Here is a 27807-nt window from a genome sequence, read left to right as displayed (position 1 = left end):
ATTCTACCCTGAGTTAGAATATAGCCTATTGCTCATCAGAACCATCAAGTTTGTGTTTTTCCAATGATATAAACAAAAAGATCCATGCTTCAGCTTCTATAATTTGACAAGATTCCCATCAAAGAATTCATTTGTGAAGCTGTACAGGCCCTTAGACTAAACAATGGGCTATTCATGATAACAAATGAGCATTATACCAACAACATATTGATGGGACACAAGTCATGAATGCAAATATAACATATAACACCAGACTTAAGGAGGACAAAGATTGAGGGATGATATTGGAAATAAAATTTTAATCCAGAGAAGTAGTTTATTTTCATCGAATAAATGAGGAGGGTCAATGTAAACTTAGTGGTACAATATAAAGCAGAGTGAGAAGTGGGATTGCATGTGCTTACATCTTTAAAGGGGAAGATACCTTGGGAAGACATGGGATTTTAGGTTTCAGAATAGAGACATACAATAAAGTTAAAAAAGTTCTAATATACTTTGCTAAAAATAACAGTGACTCAGCATGAGCTGAAGATTATGTTCAGTTCTGAGCACCATATTTCAGAATTTATGTTGTGTTTCAAGGACATAAGAGAGGTTCACTAGAATTTTAAGGACTAAAAACATCAATTTTTACAAAGGCATTAATAGAGTTAGGATCCTCCTTAGAGGACAGGAAATTAAGGATAAATTTAACAGACATGCACAAAATGGTGTTGATAGATTACACAAGAAGAAACCATTTCCACTGACTGTGTGGTCAGAGATCATAGATACAAATTTATTTATAAAAGAGTTGATCAGGAGTGGGTTTTAAAAGAAGCATATTTTCACATGCTGGAATATGCTACCTGAAAAGGTCATGGAAGCAATTTTAATAAAATGGAAGTGGTAAATGTTATAAGGAGGAAAATTTACAATGTTCTAAGTAAAATATACATTAACATAAAATATTGAAGAGAGCTTCACAGGAACAGGACTAATTTCACTGATCTCTTCTGCCTGCACATGATCCACTCTCTGTATATTAATGTGCCATTGTTATATCTGACTCCTCCACCACACCTGTCAATGCATTTCAGGCACCCACCACTCCCTTTGCAAAAAGTAATTGCCCCTGCCATGTCCTTTGAATTTCCCACCTTAAATACTCACCCTCTAGTACTAGACTTTTTTACCCTGGGATAATGATAGCAGCCGTTTATCCTCCCGATGCCTTTCATCAGTTTTGTTAACTTCTTATATGGGATCCATTCAGCCTCTTCTACTCCAGAGAAAACAACTCAAATTTCTCCACCTTCTCTTTTTTGGACATCCTTTATTCCAGGCAGCATCCTGGTAAACCTCCTCTTGCCCCCTCTCCAAAGTTTTCATGTTCTTCCACGATGAAGTGGCTAGAGTTGCATGCAATACTCCAGAAGCAGCCTTGTAGTCATTGAATTATTGTACAGGTTATTTAAAGAGTTCCGTCAGGCAGCCACCTGACTTCCCAGCACACAGTAGAGGTGCAGGAGTAGTCAAGGCTTTAGAGCCCCTTGACCCTCCCCACAATTCACTGAGATGATGGCCTCAACTCTACATTCCCTCCTGTTCCCCTAACTCTCCTATTGTGCAAAAACATGCCCATCTTAGCCATTGATACTAAATAACTCCTTCAGCCTCTCTTGCCCTAGTATCACTCCTTATTAAGGTAAGAGTATCAGAGGAAACCCGAGGATGGTTTCACACCGAGTGTGTTAAGGTTTTGGTATATACTGCCTATTGTGGTTCTGCTAAGGGCTATCAATTCATCTGTTTTATTACAACTGTCACATGCTGTCAGTTAACTATCTTTTAATTTTGCAAACAACAGGAATTCTGCAGATGCTGGAAATTCAAGCAACACACATCAAAGTTGCTGGTGAACGCAGCAGACCAGGCAGCATCTGTAGGAAGAGGTGCAGTTGACGTTTCAGGCCGAGACCCTTCGTCAGGACTAACTGAAGGAAGAGTTAGTAAGAGATTTGAAAGTGGGAGGGGAGGGGGAGATCCAAAATGATAGGAGAAAACAGGAGGGTGGGCACTGTGGGCACTCCATCCCTCCCCCTCCTGTCTTCTCCTATCATTTTGGATCTCCCCCTCCTCTCCCACTTTCAAATCTCTTACTAACTCTTCCTTCAGTTAGTCCTGACGAAGGGTCTCGGCCTGAAAAGTCCACTGTACCTCTTCCTAGAGATGCTGCCTGGCCTGCTACGTTCACCAGCAACTTTGATGTGTGTTGCTATCTTTTAATTTTGTTGTTTTATCTCACACCCTACTCTTCTTACAGGGGTACGCTAATATTTTAACTTCTGTTACTTCTGAGAGCACCACGTTAACATTGCCCATATTGGCACCTGAACTGTTACCTTGTTCTTCGTCCCAAAAAAAAATTTCAAATTAATTATCAATTTACTTGCCCTTTTAATTGGGTTTTTAGTTATAATACCATAAGATATAGGAGCAGAATTAGGCCATTTGGTCCATCAAGTCTGCTCTGCCTTTCCATCATGGCTGATTTATTATTCTTCTCCACCCCATTCTCCTGCATCCTTCCATAACCTTTGAGACCCTAGCTAATCAAGAACCTATCAACCTCCACTTCAAATATACCCAACAACTTGACCTCCACAACTGTCTATGGCAATGAATTTCAAAGATTCAGCACCTCCTAATGAAAGAAATTCCTCCTCACCTCTGTTCTAAAGGGACATCCTTCTATTCTGAGGCTGTGCTTTCTGGTCCTAGACTCCCCCATTAAAGGAAACATCCTCTTCACGTCCCCTCTGTCTAGGCCTTTCAATATCTGCTGGGTTTCAATGCCATTTCCCCTACATTCCTCTAAACTCCAGTGAGTTCAGGCCCAGAGCAATCAACCCTTTCATTCCCTGGATCATTCCCGTGAATCTCCTCTGGACTCTTTATATTGCCAGCACATCTATCTTAGAAAAGGAGTTCAAAACTGCTCACAATGCTCCAAGTGTGGTCTGATGAATGTCTTATAAAGTCTCAGCAATACATCCTTGTTTTTATATTTTAATCCTCTCAAAATGAATGCTAACAAGTCTGAGCACAGACAGCTCAGAGAGCAGCCAGGGTAAGGCTCATCTTAGGCAAAAAGAAGCCAAAGACCACCTATGCATAAAAAATTTGGGAACAACTGGCCGATAATGATCCCCAGAGTATGTGGCTGGGCATCAAGGGCATTACTGACTACTCAAAGAAAGAAAGCATCGACTGTACCAATGATGCCTCTCTCCTTGATACTCTAAGCAACTTTTATGTGGGCTTCGAGGCATGCAATACAATTCCAGCTATGAAGGCTACCACCCTCCCTCCTGAGTCCCAGGTGAACAGCCACTGTCTGTAACAGCAATAAGCATGTAAAGGACTCTGTAGAGAGTCAACCCCATAAGACTGCCAGGCCAGACAACATCCCAGGCTGGGTACTAAGGGCATCTTCAACTCTTCACTCATATAGGTTGCTACCTCCACATGCTTCACATCAGCTACCATCATCCCTGTACCAAAGAACTCTACATCTTCAGAACTGACTGACTACCTCCCTTTGGCATTTGCACCAATCATCATGAAGTGCTTTGAATGGCTCATAATTGCACACATCAAAAACTCCATTCATACCACACTGGACACTTAACGATGTGCTTACCAACAGAAAAACTCTAGAACAGATTCCATGGCATTGTCATGCATTTAGCCCTGACACACCCAAGTCAGAATGCTCTTTCTGGATTTCATTTCAACTTTCAACATTATTGTCTCACAAACCTTGCTGAAACATCTCCTACTTCTCAGTCTATATACTCCACTATACAACAGGACTTCCTAACCAACAGACTTCAAATAGTCAGAATGACTCGCTCCCCATCCCCATCATCCTCAAATGAGTGCCCCCACCCCCAGGACTGTGTGCTGAGCCCACTGCTGTACTCTCTGTTAACAGACAACTGCACAGTCCAAAACCCAAGTAACCACATTGTCAAGTTCTCCAGTGACACAACAGTAGTTTGGCTCATCACCAACGATGATGAGATGGCCTATAGCAAGGAGGTGGAAGAGCCAGAGGACTGGAGATAGGCAAATAACATCTTTCTCAACATCAATAAGCCAAGGGAGGTAGTTATTGACTTTAGGAAAAATCGCACTTCTCACACACCTCTTTATGTTGGCAGCACAATTGTGGGCAATTTTGATTGCACAACTCGCACAAACTCTTATGGTGCCAGATCACATCCTACACAATCAAGAAAGTTCACCAATGCCTCTACCTTCTGAGGAAGCTGTAGAGAGCCGGACTGTGCACATCAATATTCACAACCTTCTACACATGTGCAGTAGAGAGTATCCTAACTGGTTGTATCACTGCTTGGTACAGAAACTGTACTGCAGTGGACAGGAAGGCTCTATAATGGGTAGTCAAAACTGCTCAATGCATCACTGGCACTAGCCTACCCACTATCAAGGACATATACAGAAATGTGCCAGTAAAAAGACAACAATATCATGTAGGATCCCACCCTCCCTGCTCACAGACTATTTGACCCTGCTTCACATCAGGACCGACATACTCAAACACAGTTACTTCGCCCAAACAGTAGACTCATTTAGACCCTGCCAGTAGACTATGGCAGGGTCTAAATGAGATCACTGGGTGCAAAGAAAAGGCTGGGAATATCAATAACTGTGGCACTCCTCTTCCTGATGAACTTAACATATTCTACACAAGATTCGAACAGAAGAGGAGCGTCCCGCTCCCTCCCGATGAACCTGGTGGCATCGAGATTTATCGTCACTGAGGAGGACGTTAGAAGGGTCTTCCTGAAGATAAATCCAAGGAAGGCGACAGGCCCAGATGGCGGCCCGGGACGGGTTCTCCGGGCCTGTGCAAGCGTGCTAGCTGGAGTGTTTGCTGACATCTTCAACTTCTCCTTGCTTCAGTCTAAGATCCCCTCGTGTTTTAAGAAGGCAACGATAATCCCAGTGCCGAAGAAGAGCAAGGTGGCATGCCTGAATGACTATCGACCTGTGGCTCTGACATCAATTGCTATGAAGTGCTTCGAGAGATTGGTTATGGCACACATCAACCACAGCCTACCGGTCAACCTCGACGCTTTGCAATTCGCCTACCGGAGCAACAGGTCAACGGCAGGTGCCATCTCGCTGGCCCTACATTCCTCCTTAGAACGCCTGAAAAATAAAGCTGCATACATAAGGCTCCTTTTCATTGATTACAGCTCTGCCTTTAATACCATCATTCCAAATAAACTGAGTCCTAAGCTCCGGAACCTGGGCCTTAGCACTCAGATCTGCAGCTGGATCTTCAACTTCCTCACAGACAGGACCCAGGCTGTAAAAATAGGGGACAAGCTCTCCTCTACAATCACTCTGAGCACTGGTGCCCCACAAGGCTGTGTACTCAGCCCCCTGCTGTACTCACTGTACACCCATGATTGTGTAGCCAAGTTTCCATCAAACTCAATATGTAAGTTTGCTGATGACACAACAATTGTAGGCTGTATCTTGGGTAATGATGAGTTTGAGTACAGAGAGGAAATTAAGAACCTGGTGGCATGGTGCGAAGACAATAACCTATCCCTCAACGTCAGCAAGACGAAGGAATTGGTTGTTGACTTCAGAAGGAGTAGCGGACCGCACGACCCAATTTACATCGGTGGTGCGCAAGAGGAACAAGTCAAAAGCTTTAGGTACCTCGGGGTCAATATCACAAATGACCTGACTTGGTCCAACCAAGCAGAGTCCACTGCCAAGAGGGCCCACCGGCGCCTTTACTTCCTGAGAAAACTAAAGAAATTTGGCTTGTCCCCTAAAACCCTCACTATTTTTTATAGATGCACCGTAGAAAGCATTCTTCTAGGGTGCATCACAACCTGGTATGGAAGGTAACCTGTCCAAGACCCGAAGAAGCTGCAGAAGATCTTGAACATGGCGCAGCACATCACACAAACCAATCTTCCGTCCTTGGACTCACTTTACATCGCACGCTGTCGGAGCAGTGCTGCCAGAATAATCAAGGACACGACCCACCCAGCCAACACACTTTTCGTCCCTCTCCCCTCCGGGAGAAGGCTCAGGAGCTTGAAGATTCATATGGCCAGATTTGGGGACAGCTTCTTTTCAACTGTGATAAGACTGCTGAAGGGATCCTGAGTCGGATCTGGGCTGTACCCTCCAAATATCCGGACCTGCATCTTGTTTTTTTTTGTACTACCTTACATTCCATTTTTCTAATTTTTCTATTTATGATTTATAATTTAAATATTTAATATTTACTATCGATTTGTAATTCAGGGAGAGGGAAGTGCAGAATCAAATATCACTATGATGATTGTACATTCTAGTATCAATTGTTTGGCAACAATAAAGTATAAAGTATAAAGTATAAGTATAAGACTGATCAACATTTCCACCCACTAACCCATGCCATCACATGACCCATCACCATTATTTTATCATTTCCTGTCAGAGCCACCTTATGTACAGATATTCCTGTGCCTAACATCATTTAATGGACATATGATGTATAAAAACTATCTTATGTACTGTATTTATATTTATTGTTTTTTTTATTATTCTCTTTATATTTCCTTTATCTTATTGTGCTTTTTTGGGCAGCATCAGATCTGATGTAACAACTATTTTGTTCTCCTTTACACTTACGTACTGGAAATTACATTAAAAAATCTTGACTCAATGTTAATCAATCTTTAATGCACTTCCCTATACTATATTCCATCTGCCACTTCCTTGCCTATTCTTCTAATTTGTCTAAGTCCTTCTACAGACTCTTCCTTCCTCAACCCTACCTATCACTCCATCTATTTTTGTATTGTAAAGCCCTCAATTCTGCCATCTGAATCATTCTCCTATAGTGTGAAAAGAAGTGGTCCAACCAACGATCCCTGTGAAACATCACTGTAGTCACAGATAGCCGACTAGAAAAGGTCCCCTTTATTCCCATTCTTTGCCACCTACCGGTCAACCAATCTTCTACCATGGGCTCTTATCTTGTCAGGCAGCCTCATGTGTGGCACCCTGTCAAAGACCTTCTGGAAATCCAAGTAAACAACATCCCCTGATTCTACATTGCCTATCCTGCCTGTATTTCCTCAAATAATTGCAACAGATTTTTCAGGCAAGATTTCCCCTTAAGGAAACCATGCTGACTTTGGCCTATTTTATCATGTGCCTCCGAGTATTCCTGAAACCACACCCTTAACAATGGACTCCGATATCTTATCATCTACTTAAGTCAGGATGAAATCAAACTAATTGGCTGCAAACAAGAGAAAATCTGCAGATGCTAGAAATCCAAGCACCACACATAAAATGCTGGAGGAACTCAGCAGGCCAGGCAGCATCTATGGAAAAAAAATACAGTCAATGTTTTGGGATGAGGCCTTTTTAATATACCAATTTTATTAATAAATTTTGCTCTTGATTATAATTTAATGTAAACCTATTTAAGAAAATAACTGAATTAAAGTACTATCCATTCAATTACCTTCCCGTCTTTCTGTGATGTGAAAATCTGTTCATATTTTGTCTTAATTTTCAATTCTGGCGTTGGCTTGCTGTCTTGTCACTTCTTATTAATGAATATTTTTTTAAACCTAACAATGCTGCATCTCTTTCCCTGTTTCATCTATTTCCCACACTTTACTAAAGTCCAGTCTGCAATCTCTTGAAAACCGAGTCCAGCTCAATGCATTTACTCTGTGCTCAGGCAAAGCAGCTGTACAGCATATTGGTTTTCAACTCTTTGTATATAGCGTTTTTGTCCAGTCCCTGCTTGTGCAATAGTTGTGCAATAATCTCTTGAAAATAAATATAAATGCAAGAATTGAACCCACAATTGTGGATTTCATAAGTCTGCAGCAAATAATTTCATCGGTCCACGGTAAAAAGTGCAAAAATGATTCTAGTACCTGTGTTATTTTTTGTTCCATCCTTCTGTTCACTTATTTTGACACCTTTTTTTCTACAGTTTCTCTCTCTTGCTGTCTAATGTTCCTTTGGTTATCTCCCTTTCCTATCCCCCAAGCTGTTGTGTGCTTTATTTATAATGAGGGTTTCACGGTGAGTAGAGCTGCTGCCTCACATCTCATATACAAACCTGATGTCTGGTGCTGTCTCTGCAGAGTTTGCATGTTCTCCATGTGACTTTCCTCTGAGCTCTTTGATTTTCTCCCATGTTCCAATAATGGGCAGCTTGGTGGGTGTGTTGAACTCTGGAATTGTCCCAAGCGTATTGTGAGTGGCAGATCTGATGAGAATGAGGGGAATATTAATGAGGTTCCATGAGCCAGCATAAACCAAATGATCCAATGACTCCTATGTTGTGGGGGAATATGGATATATATAAAAGAGGACTAAAATTCTAATATCCATTTTATCACATCTTCAGATTCATTCTCCTACTTATTTTCTTTCTTTCATGCTTTCTGACTTAGTAATTGCTCTGATATTATTCTGCTCCTAGGTCTTATTGCCAATGTTAATTATAAAATCCCTAAATCACATTATGAAAGGTGCCTCATTTGCTCAATAATTAATAGTGACCACTGTATCAATTATTCTTGAATTCTGAGCAGTAGAGATACTACAAAAATAGATTTTGTATTAGAAAGTAAAATAACATACTAAAGGTCAGGATGACATCTACTTTATCATCTGCTTATGTCCACTGCCAGGAGACACACCAAGCATTCTCCATAACACGAAAATAATAAATCTGATACATATGACTTCAATGACCATTGCAGCTGTATTTACTTTGGAGGTTATGGATATCGCTGCGACCGGAAGGCGGTTTTCTTTACCAAACATGTAGTTTCCCTGAGATATTACCACTGCTTTCAGCAACATTAGGATCTCCATAGATACTGCTGAGAATCAGACAATGCCTTAAGCCATTATGCCAGCTGCTTCTTACAAGATTTCCACTGAACAACTTTGAAAAGAATATCTGCAGACAGTGCAAAAAGGATTGCTAAATAACAGAACAGCTAGGTTTGAGTCTAAGAACATGTGGCACAACCAGGAAGTGTTGTGAAAGAAGCAATTGTTTAGAAGTCTGATAGCAGTGGGGTAGAAGCTGAATTTAAGTCTGATCATCCAGACTGTCAAGCTTCTGATATCTTCTTGCAGAAGACAGAATGGAGAAAAGGAATAGCCAGAGTGGCAGGTTTTCTTGATGAGACTGTACAATCTGACTAGAGAAAGTTATGGAATTTCTATCAGGTGAATTGAGAATTGTTCTTCAGTTTTACAAATCCATTCATTGATCAGCGAGACATGTGCAGCTATCTTTTTGGTCTAGCAACTTCCTACAAGATGTACAATTTAAGTTTGCCATGCTTTCCTCTTTTTAAAAAATTATTTAAATGTACATTAGTTGTGGATGAAGGGAAGGCTTTTCTTATTTTTGTTGGCCGATATTTCTATCACAAATCGAATACTTACATTTGTTCTTGGTGGCAATATTAGCTGGAAAATCATAAAAGAAATGATGAATCCTACACACAAGAAATTCTGCAGAGCTGGAAATCCAGAGCAACACACAAACAACGCTGGAGAAACTCAGCAGGTCAGGCAGCATCTTTGAAAATGAATAAACATTTAAAATTTTTTGCCTGAAACCCTTCATCAGGACCGATCTGGATGAAACCTATCCTGTCTGTTCTCAGGCTGACAGGTAGCTTTGTTATATCTGGGATTATCATGGGAAGCTTCTAAACTACTACTTATTCTCCATAACCTAATTGCTCCAGAACTAAGGGAGCATGTCAGAGTTAATCCCATCATCCAGATTTATATACTGTTTAATCTAGCCCAGATTAGGATGACATTAGTGACTTGGATAGGTTTGTGTGATAAACCACTGGTTTCGTGATCACCTTCATTGTGCAGCAACTATGTTTCTATGTTTCTAGCCAGCTCAGTAAAGCAAATTACTGAAAAAAACATCTTGTACATTTCTAGCTTTTCTTTACTAATTTGAATGCCCCAGTTATGATGATAGGATTGGAAAATATCTCCAGATCAGTAGTCCAGAACTCCAGTAGCAAAACAAATTTCATTTTATTTTTACTTAGAGTTTCAGCACGGTAACAAACCCTTCTGACCCGACATACCTACATCATCCAATTATACCCATATGACTAATTAACACACGCAAAATGCTGGAGCAACTCAGCAGGCCAGGCAGCATCTATGGAAAAAAGTACAGTCAGTGTTTCAGGCCAAGACCCTTCATCCTGATGTTTATTCTTTTGGAATGTAAGACATCCCACCCTGCAAAAACTCATTTCAGGGAGGTAGAACCATCAACTTGTGGGACACTCGCGGAAACTCCGGGAGAGGTAGGATGTCTGCAATAGAGTAGCTCCTTAGCAGCTAGCCAGCTAGTTTAAATAACGTTAGCTATGCTAATGAACGAATGACACCTGATCAACTCACCTCAACATGTCTTTTACAACCCACTGTGGGCAATAGAAGTCACTGTTTGCAAACAGAGCAGCGAGCAACACTGTCATTATTTTTGACCCCTATTAGGCAGGAGTACACTTTAGTGTAGTCTGGGGTGATGTACGTTTTATATTTTCTTTTTTTGGAACACTCTGCCATGGCGCACTCTCTCTCTCTCTCTCTCTCTCTCTGTCTCTCTCTCAAAAATTGGTTTCCAGGACATTGTATATATTTTGCGGGCATCAGGGAGCCACTACTAATATGCGGGAGACTCCTGGAACTTCCGGGAGAGGTGGGATCTCTAGAATGTGGGAGGAAACTGGAGCGCACAGAGGAAACTCACACAGTCACAGGAAGAATGTATCAATTCCTTACAAAGAATGGTGGAATTTAACCCGGTTGCTGCTGTTGTTATAGTGTTTTGCTAACCGCTACACAGCTGTGCTTCCAAGATGACTGCAATGTCACCAGACTCCAGGCAAATACGCACATCAACTCTGATGATATAGCCCTTATGTTTGTAATTATACAGGTTTACTGTTGAACACAATTGAAGTACAATTGCTTTCTTCATTTCCACAGAAATGGCATGCTCAAGAATATACACAGATGAAGTGTAGATAATTTTCTTAACGGAGAAATGCAAGGCACACATAACAATATAACACTTCTTTACACTGTCACCCCCTCCCTATTGTTTACTGCTTCCTGTTCTACACGATTTAGAGTATTCCAGTAGTCCACCCCTGTTATAATAATTATTTCCCTCTCACTACTGGTGGTTATTTTGTTTGTTTCACGGAATCTTGGTTAACCCCTTCCGTTCCGAATGCAGCAACTCAGATTGATTTCTTCACAACACACTGCCAAGATAGGACTGCTGAGCCTTTCAAAGGCAGGGGAGGAGGGGTGTGGTCCATCATCAACTCCTCATGGTGTACAAATGTAGCAGTGTTGCTCCAGTCCTGTTCACGAGACGTGGAACACCGCGCAATCTAGAGTCGTCCATTTTACCTGCTGTGGGAGATTTCAGCTATCATTTTGGTAGCAGTGTATATTCCACCATAGGCTAGAGAAAAATAGGCTCTAGAAGAGCTGAGCGATGTAATCAACAGGCGTGAAATAGCACATCTTGATGCCTTCCCCATCATCTTGGGGGATTACTGTAAAAATCACTAAATAATTATTACTAACAAACATACTGGGCCATTATTACACCACCATTAAGAGTGTTTACCATCCTATTCCATGCACACACTTCAGAAGGTCAACTGGCTATACTTCCACTCCCTGAGAATAGGCAGAGACTGAAGACAGCAGCACCAGTAGTGAGGACCAAGAAGGTATGGGCAGGGGAAACACAGGAGCACATAGAGGACTGGTTTGAATCAGTGCACTGAACTATATTCAGGGATTCAATTTTGAGTTTGAAAGAGTACGCCACAGCTGTCACTGACTTCATTAAAACCTGTATGGATGAATATGTGCCTACGAGAACTTGTTGTACTTACCAAATCAAAAGCCTTGGATGAACCAGGAGGTTCATGGTCTGCTGAGATCTGTGGCATTCAAGTCTGGTAGCTCAGGTCTGCGCAAGAAAACCAGGTATGACTTATGGAAAGCTACTTCAAGAGCTAAGGGACAATTCTGAGCAAGGATGGAGGTGATGTCAGTTGCATGTCAACTCTGGCAGGGTTTACAACACATTACTTCCTTCAAAGCAAACTTCAACATTATAAATGGCAGTGATACTTCATTCCCAGATGAGCCAATGCCTTTCATGCACGCTTTGAAAGGGAGAATAAAACTACAGCACATGGTGAACCTGTGAACTCTGTCTCAGAAGCTGACGTCAGACTGTCCTTCAAGAAGGTGAACCCTCGCAAGGCAACAGGCCACAATGGAGTAGCTGGTATGGCTTTGGAAACCTGTGCCAATCAACTGGTGGGTACATACAAAGACATTTTCAATCTCTCTTTGCTATAGTTGGAAGTTCTCACCTGCTTCAAAAGGGCAACAATTATACCAGTGACCAAAAAGAGCAGGGTGAGCTGTCATAAATACTATTGTCCATTAGTGCACACGTCTACAATGATGAAGTGCTTTGAAAGGTTAGTTATGGCCAGAATCAACTCCTGCCTCAGCAAGGACCTGAACCCAATGCAATTTGCCTATCATCACAACAGGTGAACATGATCTTATTGGCTCTCCATGTAGACTTGGATCACCTGGACAATACCTATACCAGGATGCTGTTTACTGACTACAGCTCAGCATTTAATATCATTATTGCTACAGTTCTGAATGAAAAGTTCTAGAGCCTGGGCCTCTGTACCTTCTTTTGTGACTGGATCCTCAACTTTCTAACCGGAAGACCACAATCTGTGAGGATTGGCAATAACATCTCTACTTCATTGACAATCAATACTGGAGCACCTCAGGGATGTGTGCTTAGCCCACAGCTCCACACTCTCTACATCCATGACTGTGTGGCTAGGCATAGCCCAAATGCCATCTATAAATTTGCTGATGATACAACCATTGTTGGCAGTATCTCAGATATTGACCAGAGGGTGTACAGGAGCGAGGTATACCAGCTAGTTGAGTGGTGTCGCAGCAAAAACCTTGCACCCAGTGTCAGTAAGACCAAAGAACTGATGATGGACTTCAGCTAGGGTAAGATGAAGGAACACACACCAATCCTCATAGAGGGATCAGACATGGAGAGATTGAATTGACTTTATTTTGAATTGAGTGAGCAATTTCAAGTTCCTGGGTGTCAATGTCTCTGAGGAGCTAACCTGGACCTAACATATCGATGCAGCTACAAATAAGGCAAGACAGCGGATATATTTTATTAAGAGTTTGAGGAAATTTTGTATGTCACAAAAACACTCATATATTTCTACAGATGTCCCGTGGAGAATATTCTAATTGGCTACGTCACAGTCTAGTATGACTACAGCATGGGACCAACATAAGCTGCAAAAAGTTGTAAAATTAGTCAACTCCATCATGGGCACTAGCCTCTATAGTATCCAGGACATCTTACAGGAGTGGTGTTCAAAAAGGCGTCGTCTATCATTAAGAACACCCATCACCCAGGACATGCCCTCTTCTCATTGCTACCATCAGGAAGAAGATACAGAAGCCTGAAGGCACACACTCAGTGATTCAGCAACAGCTTCTTCCCCTCTGCCATCCAACTTCTGAATGGACATTGAACCCATGAACACTGCCTCAATACTGATTTTATATTTTGCACTACTTATTTAAGTATATATACTTACTGTAACACAGTTTCTTTCCTCTCTATTATGTAGTGCATTCTACAGCTGCTACAAAGTTAACACATTTCATGACATATGCTGGTGATATTAAATCTGATTCTATTCTGATTTTCAGAGTGCTACATTGAGTTTATGTTGTTCAAGAAACTGTTTTTCAGTGCTGAATATGCAATTGAGCAAGGAATTTCCTAATCAATGGAAACATGCACTCAGAGAAGCTTTATGGGGAGTCCTATGCTTATATGGAGCAAATGCCAAGGCTCTGTCACATAGAAGCCTCGAGTAATTCTACAGAGTGTAACTGGCTTCAGACATAACAATTTACTATGTTATTTCCTCTGCCATCTCTCACTGTATCAGATGGTGTGGATCATCAGAGAAACATGTTGTCTGGCTGACAGAGAGATGGGGAGTGATGGTGGGGGAACTAAAGACTAGGAAGATGATCAGGGAGTAACAGCCGAATTACCCTGACAGGGTTCGAGAAATGATTAGGTGGTAGGGAACTGGGATGGAGGTTGGAATAGTACAGGGTAATGATGAAGTGAAGGTGGTGATAGCAGAAGAGCAGAGAATTCTGAGAAATATATCAAGAGGGGTTGTTTGATGGGCCATGAATGGCAGGAAGTGGAGTTAAGGAACTGATCACCAAGAAGAAAACTGATAACTTCGCTTATGAGGAGCAGTGCCACAGTTTCACTACAGGGACCAAAGTCTGGTTGAGCCTTTATCAAGAACCAGAGCAGGCCTCAAGCCTCCATTTCAGATATGCCCCGAGTGACTATTTACATTCCTCCTTGTGCTATGTAATTTTATGCAAGTGGCATCAATAGAGTACTGTATTCTGATTGCAATGCATGAAGCTTTGCATGTCAATAGCCTCAGTGTGCTTCAGCAACTTGTGGAAAAAGAAGCTGGAGTGAGTTTCGGTGGGGGAGGACAGCGGGTGCGCTGTGAACACCATTCTGGTTTCAATTCAAACTATTTTACATGGTACAGAAATTGTCAAACGCTACAGGAGAACTTCTGGTCAGTAAAATTTAAAATATACTGTAAATTTAATAACTGATCTAGGGAAATCTGCCTGAACGTTAAATTTAAGTGGTACTGTTTTACGTTATGAAAAGGCTCAATTAACAATTTTTGTAGTGTTAATGAATACGCTATTTTGCAGGGCAAATAATGTTTTATCTGCTTCCCCAATACATAGTAACAACACAGCAAAGCTCAGGCCCCAATTGGGCTGATTCCTATCGCTTCACGTACTTCAGCATTCTGACAGGTAAGTGTCACGTTATCAGCACCATTGTGTATGATGTTAGAATTTCACTGATTATTACTTTTGCAGTCATCTTGCAAAAATGTTTAAGTTTTATGTTCCAATTGCAAACGGATGCTTAGTCCTTAGTTGTAGGAAGCGCAGAATTTGGCAATGCATGATCATGTTTCCCTCCCTCTTAAAACAATGTACCCTATCATATTTAACTTCTGTCAAATCAGATCCATATAATTGGAGTCTGACTTTGGTATTTTCATAAACAGGACAATACACGTATCATGTCATATGATAATACTCCCACACAATCTCATGCAGTCTAGCACAAAGCCTATTGTCTCAAGAATTTATGGAGAACAAAGCTAGTATAATGGGAATTCTGTCCCCAGTTCTGAAGCATTTTAAGAACAATAAGTCTTCCAAAGATTTTCCTTTGATGCCTTCAAACCGCTTGTCATAAAAACAAACTGGTGCCTTCAAAGTTAGAATTGATTCCTACACATGTCAGAGATTCCTTTGAAACGAAGGAACTGACATAGTGTACGTTACAGTCATCATTCTGAAAATTGTTTCAAATATACATGTATTTATTTGTGAATAATGATAGGTTTATTCACCAAAATTCTAGGGCTCATTCTTGAGGAAGGAAGCACACTAATTTATACTCTGCAGCTATCAATCTTGTAATCATGTAAAATTCAAATAACATCCTTACTTAACAATGACTCTTCAAATTTAATATGAACACTTAGAACACCAAGAATATAAAACACCGTTTATATAAAAGCAATGACAACAAGTATCATTTTAAATATCCAAATGGAAACCACTGGTTCCACTATAGTAAGTACCTTACAGGTTGATCTTGAGAATGCAGACACTTATAATAAAACTTAATATAACCTACAATTTTGTAGCTTTCTAAAGAGAAATAGGAGATTGAATACGTATTAGGAAATATCTGTAAACATGGAAGATATTTAAGGTCTGGTAACACTTATTCATCTGTTACAGTTGTTTAATGGAAAATTGGATGTCAATTATATTGTAGCCAAGTAGGCATGCCCGTTTAATGGTTGTTTAGTGACTGAAGTTTCAAGAGTACTCTTCAATTCTCTGCTGATACTACAATCCACATCCACATCCACTCTGTCTAATTTTGCTAATGTATGAGGAATCTGCACTTGATATTGGGAAGTAACTTTATCCTAGCCTACAAACCACTGCAATTATGCCTTATAATCTGTTTCGGAAATCTCCCCCTATTATAAGACTATAAGAATAGTAGCAGATTTAAGTCAGTCGGCCCATCGAGATTGCTCTGCCATTCCATCATGGCTGGTTTATTTTCCTGCCTTGTCCCAGTAATCTTTTAAACCCTTAAAAAGACCAAAATACGGTGCCTTACACGCATTAGAGGGCAGAGATGGAAGTAGCGACCTCGGGCGAATGGAAAGCCTATTATCCGGCAGCCATGTGGTGAGGCAAGGACTACCATAACATTCCATACCACACTCGCAAGTGGAAAAATCCTCTCACCACCCTGCACAGCACCATCCAACTATCAATGCAGTGCAACATTTTAAAGTAGAGTGAAAACTACATTGCTAATGAGTTCAAGGTTGCTATGTATGTTGTTATTTATGTTAGCAGCCTCCTACAGTCTATTCGCTCTTGCACAAGAGAAGTCACTGATGGTTTCTCAAGAGGGCTGAGTCCATTTCATTTTCTGTTGACAGATTGAAGCACATACCGTGAGTGAACAATTTTTTTATGTAGATTACATATTTCGCCAAAGGATACAACGAAATTGACCACATTCACATCCCCTTGTAAGTGCAACCTGGTAACCTGAAGATGTACTACAGTTATAAGGACCCCACTTCCTTGAAATCCAGCTTGTATGCAACAATACAGAACAGGAAATTCATGCAAATCATACTTTGTTCAATCTGAGATGCCCCAACAGTCCGAAGGTTTGGACAGAGCAGTAAGGGATATATGCTAACAGTGGCTTCTCATCTCCAGCACACAGCTAAATATATGTGAGCAATGTTCATCTAATGAATGCCTTAGTGCCACAAAAAAATGTGATTGGGTAGAAAATACTCAAGTAATAATTCTAGATTGCAATGAAGAAACATAGAGCACTGTACAAAGCAGGTGTCAAAATTGATGATGATGCTCTGCATAACTTCACTATTGTGAGAGGTTTGCTCTTGTCACTAACAATACAGTGAACAGTTTGCAAGGAGAAGAGAAGGAAGAAAGTGGGTGGAAAAAAATAAACAGCTCCTCTGATCAAGTGAACAATACAGTGGAGATACAAAAAGTACCAGTGGCAATGCAAAGAAATGCCAGTCCAGATGAAGAGTCTTGACCTAAAAGATCAACAGGCCATTTCCCTCCATGGATACTGCCTGATCAGTTGAGTTCCTCCAGCATTTTGTGTGTTGTAACTTATTTTAGTCCTGCCTCTCCTATGCAATGCCAGCATGGTGACCGCAGCAAACTGTTGGAAGAAGAGCTGACTTTCTGTGACATGCATGTCCTGGCAGAAGGATATTGAACAGCTCTGGGCCCGGGAGGCCTACTCATTGGAAGACTACCTTCACCAGAAGAATTGCAAGACGTCGACTCGCCATCACTTTCTCAAGGGCAATCAGGAATCTGAAAATGTTGCTACCTTGACAGCAATGTTTAGATCCCACAACGGGATGGGTAGAAAGGACAATAGCCAGGCCATCTTCTGAGAGACACCAGCAAGTGCACTGACAAGGTTTGATGATGGGATCGCAAAAAATATCCTAAAACAAAACAGCAATTTAATGTTTCATGAAAAATTAGATAAAGGACAGATTACTGGATTATTGTGACACCCTCAAACCTCCTTGAACAGTGATATTCACACCTATGATGACTGTAGCCTTCCAGCCTGTACAGCAACAATCTGATTACAAACATGCTTGTTGCATTGACACAAACACGAGGAAATCTGCAGATGCTGGAAATTCAAGCAACACACACAAAATGCTGGTGGAACGCAGCAGGCCAGGCAGCATCTATTGGAAGCGGTACGGTTGACATTTCGGGCAAGGTACAGTACAGTCTCGGCCTGAAACATCGACTGTACCTCTTCCAATAGATGCCGCCTGGTCTGTTGTGTTCCACCAGCATTTTGTGTGTGTGTGTTGTTGCATTAACGTGCATTTTCATGCTAGTTAGATCAGGTTGCAATCTGAGCAGGTCCTATATCTACTTTCTCCATGGTCTTTGGCACTGCATGCAAGCTTTCTCAAAAGTCTATCATTGCCCCCCAGGTTTTTATTATTATGCAAACCCATCAGCTATTTAAGTCATCTGTAAAAGAGCTCATATCCCACATGAACTTCTCACAAGTTGAGACTGGACGAATCCTTTCTTGCTGTCCTAGCTGCATGCAAACAGTGTGCAGATTCTACTTTGACTTTAACGTCAACATTGCACAAACTATCAACATGTAAACTTGTAGCTGAAAATGTTCATTGACAATGCGTCTGCATTTTCACCAAGAGGAGTGCTGGATTGTGGTGCTGGGAGCCAAGTAAGAGGAGGATATAGACCTCAATTAGAGAAGGGTAAGTGGACAACATGGTGGGATGGGTGGCAATGCAGTGAGATGTTAGAAGTGCGAGTATGTATGTGTGATTATGTATCTGGATACAAATGATTCTAACATCGCTAAACACGGTCTCCTCCACATGCACACAACTGCTTGCATTCTGTGCTAGTGCTTCTGGATGTGTGATATCTTCACCTTCAAGTGTGGAGAGGTATGACTGCTGTACTTGAACAACATGCCTGTCACGGTTGGATAACTGCAGTGTCTGTAAATTACAAGATCTCTTTGTATGCTTGCAGCAGTGCTAGATATGTGAAGGTTCAATGGAGCAAAAGGATGATGGATTATCTTTATTTGTCTCATGCACATCATAACATCAAAATATACCGTGAAATGTATCAATGTGCAAGGGGTAGCCCACAACTTTCTCCATGCTTCTGGCATCAGCAAACCATATCCACAACTTACTAAGAATAACCTGTATGTCTTTGGAATGTGGTAATAAATCAGAGCAAAGGTCAAAGTTCAAGGTAAATTTGTTATCAAATTATATATATGTCTCCATATACAACCCTGAGATTCATTTCTTGTGGATGTTCACCATAAATACAAAGAGATACAATAGAATCAATGAAAAACCACACACAACAAGATGGACAAACAACCAATTATGGACAACAAACTGCAGATACAAAACGAAAATAATAGGAAGAAATAAATATGAGAACATGAAATGAAGAGTCATTATAAATGAGTCTATTGGTTGTGGGATAGCTCAATGCTGGGGTGAGCAAAGTTATCCACATTGGTTCAGGAGCCTGATAGCTGAGGAGTAATAACTGTTTCTGTACCTGGTGGTGTGGGTCCTGAAGCTTTTGTACCTTCTTCCTGATGGTAGCAGCGAGAAGAGAGAATGGCCCCATATTGGTGGTTCTTGATGATGGGTGCTGCTTTCTGGTGACAGTACTCCTTGTAGATCTGCTCAGTGGTGGGCTGGGCTTTACCCATAATGGAGCGAGCTATATCCAATCATTTTTGTAGGCTTTTCCATTTAAGGACATTGGTGTTTCCATACCAGACCGTGATCCAACCAGTTAGTATCGGCTCCACTGCACATCTATAGAGGTTTGTCAGAGTTTAAGATGATATGCTGAACCTTTGCAAAGTTCTAAGAAAGTAGAGATGCCGTCAAGCTTTTCTCATAATGGCACTTGTGTACTAGACCAAGGACAGTTCCTCTGAAATGGTAACATCAATGAAGTTAACGTTGCTGACCCTCTCCACCTCTGATTTCCTGATGAGGACTGTCTCATGGACCTCCTGTTTCCTCCTTCTGAAGCTAATAATCAGCTCTTTGGTCTTCCTCACATCGAGCGAGAGGTTGGTGTTGTGGCAGCACTCAGTCAGATTTTCAGTCTCCTACCTGTACGCTGATTCACCATTGACAATGATGTCATCAGCAAACTTAAATATGGCATTGGAGCTGTGCTTAGCCACACAGTCAACTGGAAGAAACTCACGCTGTCACAATGAGAATGTAAAAACTCCTTAGAATCAGCAGCGGGAATTGAAGTTGGGTTAGCCCTGACTGAGCTTGGTTAAGACAATTTAGATATGCCTGTGGTTTGGGTGGGACACCATGTGCAAATAGAGGCCTGCCCTGAATTTTAAACACAAAATAATCTGCAGATGCTGGGGTCAAAGCAACACTCGCAACATGCTGGAGGAACTCAGCAGGTCGGGCAGCATCCGTGGAAAAGATTGGTCGACGTTTCGGGCCGGAACCCTTCGTCAGGACAAATAGAAGGCCTGCCCTGAATTTTGCCTTGATAAAGCAGGTTGATTAGGGATCACATTACCATTTTCTGTGACTACCCAACCTAGCCTCACACAATAATTAGATATGCAGAAACTTGGTAGTAAGTTATTGAGAAGGATACATACATTATTTTCAATGTATTTCTATATATTTCTGTCTAAACATTATTGCCAAGAAATTCATTTTTACTGGTAATGTTAAGCTGTAAACAATAGTGCTGTACATTCTATTCAATAATTGGGATTTACTTTTTCTTTAAATCACTGGAGCCAAATTTGGGAAGTGGAGCATATTATGTAGCTGTGTACTGTATATACGTAGCAGGTTTAGCATTACTAATTCTTTTGATGACTTGAGATTGTTTACAATGGGTTTACCATTTTGCTCTAAATATTCTTTTAAAGCAAAGGCCACCCACAATATAAATATAATCAGCAATACGCATTTTACTGCCTGAAAGATCTCTTATAACTATATTTTTGAACTGAACAAGTAAATGGATTGAATGTTATTTATTTATTTATTTGGAGACACAGCATGGTAACAGGCCCTTCTGGACCAATGAGACTGGGCTGCCCAATTACATCCATGTGGCCAGTTACCCGACTAACCCATACGTGGGACGTGGGAGGAAACCCACGCAGTCACAGGGAGAACTTACAAACTCCTTATAGGCAGTGGCGGGAATTGAGCCCTGTCGCTGGCATAACTGCAGCACTACCGTGCCACACCTAGCAATTAGTCCGTTTTGAAACGGACTATTTTAATCCACTTTGTTGCCACTTAGTGTATTTTATTTTACTATTATGTTCAGCTGACAGCAGACATTCAAAGAATTCAATGGGCTCCTAGATCTTTTCAACTGATTTCCCTTTATATTCAACGTTAGTTTGAGTTGGAAATAATTTTAAGTCCTATTTGAACAGAAGCATGCTTCCAATTCTCACATTATAACTTGAGATAATTAAGTGGTTCTGTGTATATATACACCTTCATCACTGCCATTTGGGTAGAGTCTCTGTTTATAGTATTGTGCAGTCTGCACCAGTTCCCAGGAAGAGGCTTTTCTTCCCAGAATATCAAAGATGTCTTTCTTCTTCAAAGAATGAGATTTCCCTTTCTCCGCAGTTGCTGCTGCCCTCATCCACATCTCCTCCATTTCCCAAACATCTGTGCTCACCCCATCTTCCCACCATTTTAACAGAGATAGAGTTCCTTTTGTCCTTACCTACCTCCCCCATGAGCCTCTGCATTCAACACGTTATTCCCTGCAACTTCCATCATCTCCAAAGAAATCTTACCACCAAACGTATCTTTACCTCCCCACCATCTCTGCACTTTACACGGGGCTCATTCCCTCCATGATTTCATTGTCCATTCATCCCACCCCTCTAATCGCTCTCTCTCCTGGCACTTATCCCTGAAATTAGCTGAAGTGTTACAGCCTCCCACTTACCTCCTCCCTCACCTTCATTCTTGGACCCATACAGTACCTCCACGTGTGGCAACATTTCACCTGCAAATCTGCTGGGATTGTCTATTGTATCTGATGCTCCTGATGCAGACTTCTCTACATTGGTGAGACCCTTCGTAAGTTGGGGACTGCTTCATCGAGCACCTCTGCTCCAACCATCAAAAGTGGAAATTTCTGGTGGCTTAACATTTTAATTTCGATTCTCATTCTTGTTCCTGCATGTTGGTCTGCGGCCTTTTGTTCTACAATGAGGCTACCCTCAAGGTTGGGGAGCAACACCTTATTCTGTTTACGTATCCTCCAACCCAATGACACTAATATTAATTTCTTCTTTTGGTTAAAAAAAAGTTTTCTCTCCTCCCTCCCCTCTTCTTCTATTCCCCACTCTGCTATTTATCTCTTCTCACTTGCTATCACCTCATCCTAGTGCCCCTTCTCCTTCCATTTCTACTGTTTCACTCTCCACTCCAATCAGGTTTCTTTATCTCCAGCCTGGTTATCTATACCACCCACCTGGCTTCACCTATCTCCTTCTAGTTATCCTTCTTCCCTTAACCCAAACTTTTTTATTCTGGCATCTTCCCCCTTCTTTTCCAGTCCTGAAGAAGGCTCTTGGCCCGAAATGTTGAATGGGTGCTACCTGATATGCTGAGTTCCTCCAGTGTTTTGTGTATTTTGCTCAGGATTTCCAGAATCTTTTGTGTTCATGCACTCCATAGGCTGTTACTCATCTGCAAAAATCAGAATTAAATGAATGGAGCCGGGAATCGTAGAACCCAGTAAACTACTAATCTGCTGTAATATTTGAAATGTCCTGGTGCTTTTCTTTCCCCCTAAATCATCTTTCTGTTTTAATGTGCAGATATGATCTGGAAGAAAAAAAGTAAGTGAAAGTTGAACTGATTGGAGTGGAGGACATGTGAAGGTGCAGTCCATGTAATCACTATCGAACCAAGCTAATACTTTGAAATTACTACACGTGATTTCCCAGCAGAAATTTCCTAGAGGATGCAGGGCTCCAAAAGTCATGGAGAGGCACTGGCTGGCTTCAAGTGCAGGTTAGAACCAACTCTGCACATGAAGCACCACGAGTTCAGCCATGGCCTGAGCGTAATGAATATAATCTAAAGCCCACAGTTTCAATCCCATTTCCTGTGAAGGACTGACAGAGAACTAGCAATAAATCTCATGGAATTTTCTACATGGCTAATCCCATATTCAGAATTAGCTTCTTATCCTCTGCAATAAGCAACCGATATTCTGAGCATAGACCCTCTTCAAGACGTCAACTGTTTATTCTTCTCGATTGATGCTGACTGGCCTCCTCAGTTCCTCCAGTATTTTGGAAGTGTTTCTCTGGATTTCCAGCATGTGCAGAATCTCTTGTGCCAAATTATGTTTCAAACATAGATAAAGCATTCTTTTTTTCTCTTTTAATACTTATGTATATATGTTTTATCTGTTTTCTTTAAAATATCAATGAACTATATCTTTATTTGATCTTTTCAAAAAATAAAAGGGAACTAAGCTGGAACTGTCATTTCTTGATTCTGCTGTGACCAAATTCCGATGGAAAGGTGAAATAAAAATATAAAAATGGGAACCGAATTGAAGAGACGGAGGAAGGGGTGGTTGGCTCACAAATCGGGAAAGCTTGTAGACAGTGTAAGAGGGAGGATAGGCAGGTGATAGAGAAGGGATACGCTCAGACTGATGGTTTGAGATGTGCCTATTTAAATGCAAGGAGTATCATGAACAAAGTGGATGAGCTTAGAGCATGGATCTGTACTTGGTGCTATGATGTTGTGGCCATTAACAGACTTGGATGGCTCAGGGGCAGGAATGGCTACTGAGAGTGCCAGGCTTTAGATGTTTCAGAAAGGACAGGAAGACAGGCAAAAGAGATGGGGGCATGGTACTATTGATCAGAGATGGTGTCATGGCTGCAGAAAAGGAGGAAGTGTAGGAGGAATTGTCTACTGAGTCCCTGTGGGTGGAAGTTGGAAACAGGAAGGGGTCAATAACTCTACTGGGTGTTTTTTATAGACCACCCAATAGTAACAAGGACATCGGGAAGCAGATAGGGAGACAGATTCTGGAAAGCTGTAATAATAACAGGGTTGTCGTGCTGGGAGATTTTAATTTCCCAAATATTGATTGGCTTCTCTCTAGAGCAAGGAGTTTAGATGGGGTGGAGTTTGTTAGGTGTGTTCAGGAAGGTTTCCTAAAAAAAATGTAGGTAAGCCTATAAGAGGAGAGGCCGTACTTGATCTGGTACTGGGAGATGAACCCGGACAGGTGTCAGGTCTCTCAGTGGGAGAGTATTTTCGAGATAGTGATCTCAATTCTATCTCCTTTACCATAGCATTGGAGAGGGATAGGAACAGACAAGTTAGGCAAACGTTTAATTGGAGTAAGGGGAAATATGAAGCTATCAGGCAGGAACTTGGAAGCATAAATTGGGAACAGATATTCTCAGGGAAATGTATGGCAGAAAAGTGGCAAATGTTCAGGGGATATTTGCATGGTGTTCTGCAAAGGTACGCTCCAATGAGACAGGGGAAGGATGATAGGGTACAGGAATCATTGTGTACAAAGGCTGTTGAAAATCTAGTCAAGGAGAAAAGAAAAGTTTACGAAAGATTCAAAAAAACAAGTAATGATAGAGATCATCCACTTTGGAAGGAATAATAGAAGAGCAAATCATTATTTAAGTGGTGAAAGTTTGCAGTATGCTGTTGTGCAGAGGGACTTGGGAGTGCTTGTGCATGAATCACAAAAAGTTGGCTAGCAGGTAAAACAGGTTATTAAGAAAACAAATTGAATGTTGGCCTTCATTGCTAGAGGGATTGAATTCAAGAGCAGGGAGGTCATGCTGCAACTATACAGGGTACTGGTGAGGCCTCACCTGGAGTATTGTGTACAGTTCTGGTTTCCATACTTGAGAAAGGATATACTGGCTTTGGCGGCAGTGCAGAGGAGGTTCACCAGGTTGATGTCAGGGATGAAGGGGATAACCTATGAGGAGAGATTGAGTCGCCCGGGACTATACTCTCTGAAGTTCAGAAGAATGAGAGGGGATCTTACAGAAACATACAAAATTTTGAAAGGGATAAATAAAATAGAAGTAGGAAAGTTGTTTCCATTTGTAGGTGAAACTAAAACTAGGGGACATTGCCTCAAGATTCCGGGGAGAAGATTTAAGATGGAGATGAGGAGAAACTGTTTTTCCCAAAGAGTAGTGAATCTGTTGAATTCTCTGCCCAGGGAAGCAGCTGAGGCTTCTTCACTAAATATATTTAAGATACAGTGAGATAGATTTTTACATAGTAGGGGAATTAAGGGTTATGGGAAAAAGGCAGGTAGATAGAGCTGAATTTACGGACAGATCAGCCATGATTTTATTGAATGGTGGGGCAGGCTCAATGGGCCGGATGGCCTACTCCTGCTCCTATTTCTTGTGTTCTAGATCTAGAAGATTATAAGGCTAGTGGGAAGGAGCTTAAAAATGAAATTAGGAGAGCCAGGAGGGGCAATGGGAAGGCCTTGGCGAGCAGGATTAAGGAAAACCCCAAGGCATTCTGCAAGTATGTGAAGAACAAGAGGAAAAGACATGAGAGAATAAAGACTAATCAAGTGTGACGGTGGAAAAGTGTGTATGGAACCGTAGGAGGTAGTGGAGGTACTTAAGGAACACTTTACTTCAGTATTCACTACGGAAAAGGACCTTGGCAATTGTAGGAATGACTTGCAGTGGACTGTAAAGCTTGAGCAGAGAGACATTAAGAAAGAAGTTGTGCTGGAACTTTTGGAAAGCATAAAGTTGGATAATTCACTGGGGCTGGAAGAGATATATCCCAGGCTACTGTGATGGATGAGGGAGGAGATTGCTGAGCCTCTGGCAATGATCTTTGCATCGTCAATGGGAATGAGAGAGGTTCCGGAAGATTGCACGGTTGCAGAAGTTGTCCCCTTATTCAAGAAAGGAAGTAAAGGTAGCCCAGGAAATTATAGACCAGTGAGTCTTACTTCAGTGGTTGTTAAGTTGATGGAGAAGATCCTGAGAGGCAGGATTTATGAACATTTGGAGAGGCATAATATGATTAGAAAATAGTCAGCGTAGCTTTGTCAAAGGCAGGTCGTGCTTTATGAGCCTGAATGAATTTTTTGAGGATGTGACTAAACACATTGATGAAAGTAGAGCAGAAAATGTAGTCTACATGGATCTCAGCATGGCATTTGATTAGGTACCCCATGCAAGGCTTATTGAGAAAGTAAGGAGGCACGGGATCCAAGGGACGTTGCTTTGTGGATCCAGAATTGGCTTGCTCACAGAAGGCAATGTGTGGTTGTAGGTGGGTCATATACTGCATGGAGGTTGGTGACCAGTGGTGTGCCTCAGGGATCTGTTCTGGGTCCCCTACTCTTCATGATTTTTATAAATGACCTGGATAAGCAAGTGGAGCGAAGGATTAGTCAATTTGCTGATGACACAAAGGTTGGGGTGTTGTGGATAGTGTGGAGGGCTGTCAGAGATTACAGCGGGACATAGATAGGATGCAAAACTGGGCTGAGAAGTAGCAGATGGAGTTCAACCCAGATAAGTGTGAGGTGGTTCGTTTTGGTAAGTCAAGTGTGATGGCAGAGTATAGTATTAATGGTAAGACTGTTGGCTGTGTGGAGGATCAGAAGGATCTTGGGGTCCGCGTCCATAGGACACTCAAAGCTGTTGCACAGGTTGACCCTGTGATTAAGAAGGCATACGGTACATTGGTCTTCATCAACCGAAGGATTGAGTTCCAGAGCTGAGAGGTAATTTTACAGTTATAGTAGACCCCGGTCAGACCCCACTTGGAGTACTGTACTCAGTTTTGGTAACCTCACTACAGGAAGGATGTGGAAACTATGTAAAGGTTGCAGAGGAGATTTACAAGGATGTTGCCTGGATTGGGGAGCATGCCTTATGAGAATAGTTTGAGTGAACTTGGGTTTTTCTCCTTGGAGCGATGGAGGACGAGAGGTGACCTGATAGAGGTGTATCAGATGATGAGAGGCATTGATCGTGTGGATAGTCAGAGGCTTTTTCCCAGGGCGGAAATGGCTAGCACGAGAGGGCACAGTTTTAAGGTGCTTGGAAGTAGGTACAGAGGAGATGTCAGGGGCAAGTTTTTTTACGCGGAGAGTGGTGAGTGCGTGGAATGGGCTGCCGGCGACAGTGGTGGAGCTGGATACAGTAGGGTCTTTTATGAGACTCCTGAATAGGCACATGGAGCTTTGTAAAACAGAGGGCTATGGGTAACCCCAGGGGAGACTTGCGAGGGCTACTGAGGTGACTTTAAACTAGAATGGTTGGTGGGTGGGAATCAAATTAAAGAGACTAGGAGAGAGGAGGTTAGTCCACAACAGGAGGATGGGAACAAGTGCAGAGAGACAGAGAGGTGTAAAATGAGGGTAAAAGCAAAAAGTAGTCAGGTGAAAAGTAAAAGTGGCAGACCGGCAAATCCAGGGCAAAAATCAAAAAGGGCCACTTTTCAAAGTGGCTAAGAGTGTTGTAAAAGCGAGCCTGAGGGTTTTGTGTGTCAATGCAAGGAGCATTCGTAACAAGGTGGATGAATTAAAAGTGCAGATCGTTATTAATGAATATGATGTAGTTGAGCTCACAGAGACATGGCTCCAGGGTGACCAGGGATGGGAGCTCAATATTCAGGGATATTCAATATTCAGGAGGGATAGACATGAAAGAAAAGGAGGTGGGGTAGCATTGCTGATTAGAGAGGAGATTAACACAATAGAAAGGAAGGACATTAGCCAGGAGGATGTGGA

General features: G+C 41.6%; 2 long non-coding RNA genes across 7 annotated transcripts in view; one reads left to right on the top strand and one right to left on the bottom strand.

Moving 5' to 3' along the window:
• The window catches only part of LOC134342809 (uncharacterized), a 40874-nt gene extending 17374 nt beyond the window's left edge, over nt 1-23500 (top strand). The window contains exons 3-5 of one of the 3 annotated variants that reach the window (XR_010017104.1): nt 15025-15096; nt 16744-16844; nt 22847-23500. This is a non-coding gene — a long non-coding RNA (uncharacterized LOC134342809). Of the gene's footprint in view, nt 1-15024; nt 15097-16740; nt 16845-22846 lie in introns of all 3 variants that reach the window. The other 2 variants (XR_010017109.1, XR_010017103.1) reach the window with 2 other exon arrangements.
• LOC134342799 (uncharacterized) overlaps nt 1-27807 on the bottom strand; it is a 67446-nt gene that overhangs the window by 5675 nt on the left and 33964 nt on the right. For 3 of the 4 annotated variants that reach the window (XR_010017102.1, XR_010017100.1, XR_010017099.1), the window contains exon 2: nt 8171-8320. This is a non-coding gene — a long non-coding RNA (uncharacterized LOC134342799). Of the gene's footprint in view, nt 1-8170; nt 8321-22624; nt 22653-27807 lie in introns of those variants that run through there. The other variant, XR_010017101.1, reaches the window with a different exon arrangement.

The sequence above is a fragment of the Mobula hypostoma genome, chromosome 1 (assembly GCF_963921235.1).
Source record: "Mobula hypostoma chromosome 1, sMobHyp1.1, whole genome shotgun sequence".
Lineage (NCBI taxonomy): Eukaryota > Metazoa > Chordata > Chondrichthyes > Myliobatiformes > Myliobatidae > Mobula > Mobula hypostoma.
The sequence above is the reverse complement of the archived record's forward strand: the minus strand, read 5'-3'. Positions and strand labels throughout refer to the sequence as shown.